Here is a 4,507-nt window from a genome sequence, read left to right as displayed (position 1 = left end):
ACCAAACATTTGGTTAGTTTGGCTCGACTATTTTATTGTATTGGAAATACTCAGAGTTGTTATCAGAGCTGCCTCCATAATGATTGTCCAGCATGGGTTCCCAGGAAAAGCAATTAAGAGAATCAAAATTACAATATTTTTCAAATTACACAGTAGTTATTTTGTCCCTGCTGCTATGTAATATAGTGGAGGATTTGCACAGGAACATTTTTTGACATTGTCTGTGTCAGCATGGTTAAATGAAAATCAATCCTTTTCATCAGAGTGGTTAAAAGGTAGCTTTATTTCCTGTCTTGTGCTACCAAGTCTAGACTGTACTTTACAGTGAGGTTTGCATTTTAAACCTTCAAGGACAGCATCAGCCTGGCCCTTCACTTGGCTTGGTGTTTAATAATCTGCTCGCATTTGTTTTGCTACCTCTGCACTCATATTTTATTTAGAATATTCCCACTGCTTTAGCTGCATCTCCCAACACCTGACACAGCAAGCTATATTTGAAAACCCCACATGAATCACCCCATCCAGAAGTTTGTGAATCGGTTCTCAGCAATAATACTTTCTCTCTTTCAATGTAATCTGATTCATTCCAAATTAAATTTCATTCTTTCTCCCCTAGCCAAAGTGTTCAAGATTGCTTAGGCAATTATKCATATTTATTTTATCTATTTTATAAACAAATTATTTCCTGCCACATTGCAGTCTCTGACACATCAACATTGCAGCCTTCCCCTTGCCTTATTTTTGTTTGTATCTTCTCTTTCCTCCTAATCTGATCCTGTTTCCTAACCTTGCCTTCTCTTTCTACTGACAGATATCTTAAAATCCTTCATAGTCTCTTATTTTTTTCCCTTACTTTGTTTATCTCTCTGAATGGCCTCAAGACACAAATGATTCCTTTAAAGCACACTGCTCATATTTGCCCTTTTGCCTCTAATTCCAGATCGGATTGTCACTGTGAAGCTATTTTTCTGATATCTCTATTTGACACCCTATTGCCAATTCAGACTTCAAATAAGTTCAAAGAAATATAAATATCTGTTCCTCTTGGTTTCTCTTCTGCCATCTTTTCTCCTGTTGGCAGCTTCTCATCTCTGCATTTGCATTAAGTAGTAATTTGACTTGAATCTCCTGTTGCCTCCTACACTTACAGTCTTCTATATAAATCCCATGATCTCCTTCTTCAATATTATCAAATTGCTTTCTTTCTTTAAAGCTCGGCTATCCTGCTGCTAATTAGCCTCAAATCTTTTTTATCTCTTGGCTTCTTTAATCTAGACTTTAACTTTTAAGCTTTTTCTGAAATGTTAACTATTATATTTGTCCTTAGCTTGTTTTAAGTGTCTCCTTGGGGACCAAAATACCTCTCAAGCAGTAACTGTTGTCGGTCCCTTTTGCTTAGCTCCTTTTTAAAATTTTTTTTAATTTAAAGTTTGAATGAAAATTTCTGAAAGAATGACCTGAATTTCATTAAAGCACTTTTWAAATGAATTTCCCCTCTTAAATATTAAAACCTCATATAGTTTCTGAAATATTTAAGTATTCAAGATAGCAAGAAATTAGGATTTGACTATACAAACTTTTAGAATATAGAATTGTCTCTCTTCCTCAATTCAATTCTCCCCATGACACATCAAGCAGAGATTTAGATTTTCTTTAGATTTTTAATCTAAAGAAAACATGTTCCAGGTTACCCTAATCAATGAGATGTAAGGAATAATTTCTTCTAGAGATGCAAAAATTTACAGTTAACACATAGAGATCATGATCTGAATAACTTTTTGCTGAATTTGGCTGTACTTCTGCAGTGACCAAAACTGACTATATGTAGTGAATCATTGGCAGACCCACCCAGACTGGGTGTTCTGTTTGCATGATTGGAATTTCACTAAAGAGACATAATTTAACTTTGGGACATCGTTATATATAATAACTTTAATAACTTGCTTTGATCTATGTAAATCTAATTGAATTTAAGGTAGAGTACAAAGTTTTCATCTTGCTGATAGAGATTTTGGAGTATCAACTTATTTAGTTTTCTTTTTTTTTTTCACTTCCAAAATAGTATTTATTACCAGAAAAAAAAARGGGGGGTTAGTGAACACAAAGAAAGAAAGAATCCAAATGCAGCAAACATTAATTTATATTATGCTTCCAGTATGAAAAATAATATGATATATATATACATGTATGTATGTGGATGAAGCCTGAAGCTCTTTCAAGAGCTTTCAAGCTAAAACTGATATCGAATTGAATCTAAATTTTCAAGAATTTAGAAAGCTTACATTTCATTGTGTCCTCATAAGAACCAGTCTCTTTCATKGCTGATTCTTGCAAACTTTAATTATCCCAAGGATGAATTCTGCTATCCTTAAACTTTTATTTGAATTATTAATCGTGTTGAGTTTGAGGAAAGGGTTATCCCATCAGTTCTGCCTTCTAGCTTGATGAGAATGTATTTTCCACTATAGTCACAACTACTCATTAAAAGACTTTAAGCCTTTGGTAGTGTAATGGAGKGGAACATCATCTATTCATCTTTGGAGAACACTTCTCATGCCATTTTAGATCATAACCCAAAAGGAGCTGCTGATCTCATCAACTCTCATTTGTTTGCATCATAAAACCACCACAAGGTTTGGCAAAATATATGTTCCCTGTTGAGGAAAAGCTATGGTTGGTGTAGGGATGTAGCAGATTTGGATTGGAGACACATTCATAGAAGATAATTGAATACTAAGAACACACTGAAACTAGTGTTATTTTGAACACTAATTTGCTCATAGAAATAATATGCTATTTGTAACTGCTACCATCAGCTACCTTCATTTATTGTTTTTTTTCCCTTGTTCTTTTCATTCTGCAATACATTATATCGAAGAGTTTCTTATTTTCAATTAGTAGTGTGGAAATAATCTATTTTGAGTGAATTCCTGATGTAGATGTTTGCATCATTTCCTAATAAACACAGCTGACACTGTTTTAGCAGTTCAACTCAAATTAAACCTTATTTTCCTAGCAAACAAACCTGACCTGAAAGCCAATAACGCCTTGATCTGTTGCATTGCCTCTGATTATTTTCTGGAATCAATGTTAAATGAACATTAAAAAAGGTTGATTCAGCTTCTGTGTGCATGAAATTTGATTCTGCCCTGAACCATTGCATGATAATTAACTCTTCACTTTTGGAAGTCAACACATAATTAAATCTGCTGTCAGTGTTCGAATTCTGAGGAGGAAGTGTTCAATTAGCATTGTCAAATGAAAATGTAGACATCCACCATATAGAAGGAACCTTTTGTTGACTTAGAGTCAACTGGTGTCAAAGGCACAGCAGGAAATTGCCATTAGCCAATCTGGACTGTCTCAATGTTCAGCTCTACATCCCACAATCATCAGCTTCTGAAGGAGAGTAATTTAGGTAGCAGGTCAATCACATCTATATCTTTGGTCAACCCACCTATGGCATGCACTCACAGATGGGAGGAAGATTGCTTACACATTCCAACTCTTGGGCCTTGTGTTTGACTCTTTTCTTTACAACAGTAGGAAACTGTTATTTTGGAGGCATGAGATTAATGATTTATCTTTAAATTTGGAACAGCTGTTTCATTATATAAAGCATATTTTTACAAACATTCACGACTGCATTTAGTAATTGATATTTATTTTCATGTTCAGGAGATGAAACAGTGGAAACTGGGATTAATATTTAAATAAAGGACTGAAACATATGGCATGTTTTTAAATGAACTTAGAAAGATGTTCTGTATGTGAGTCCACAAGTCATTTCCAAAAAAGGCAATATTGGAGCTATGTGTCATGTGCATCCCATTTTTTCACCCCACAAGTGATGAGCTGTGCCATGATTGCATTCAGCAACTGCAAAGTTATAAGATCTGGCTGATATAGTGCAGCAGATGTATACTGACAGATGAATGAGGTTCCAAATGCTCTCCTTACTCAACTGTAGGGAAATCTAGCTCATATATGCAACTTTTAGAGAGAGAGAAAAAAAAATAATAGCACTTGCAGAACTGAATGAAACATAAAAGATTTTAGCTGATGGTGCTGGGGGAATGATTTCCATGTTATATAGAATCTGTAGCCATTTTAGTTTTAAACAGATGGTTAAACTCAACACTGAAGTATACAATTAGGGTTTTTTTTTTCTTTTTTTTTTTCCTCAAAGATAAGAGGATTCAGATCAGTTGCAAGCCATAGAGTTAGAATTCATTAAGCTAGTTAATAAATCAAAATCAGATCTACTCTTAGAAGATGTTAATGTATCCTCAAATTTACTCTTCTTCTTGTTTCCTTTTCTAGATGGGTGATGCAGACTCCTCTAACTCTTAAATTGAAGGTGGAGGATAGGAAAAATTAACACAAATAGCACATACTTTTTTTTTTTTTTTTTTTTTTTTTTTTTTGGTAATGTATTTTATCCAGAAGGGGCGCTTTGCTGAAGATATGTACATAATAGATGTAACTTTAAAAAAGTTCCTGTTGT

This window comes from Nothoprocta perdicaria, unplaced genomic scaffold (genome assembly GCF_003342845.1).
Source record: "Nothoprocta perdicaria isolate Ctin4 unplaced genomic scaffold, notPer1 scaffold_85, whole genome shotgun sequence".
Lineage (NCBI taxonomy): Eukaryota > Metazoa > Chordata > Aves > Tinamiformes > Tinamidae > Nothoprocta > Nothoprocta perdicaria.
Note: the sequence above shows the minus strand (reverse complement) of the source record.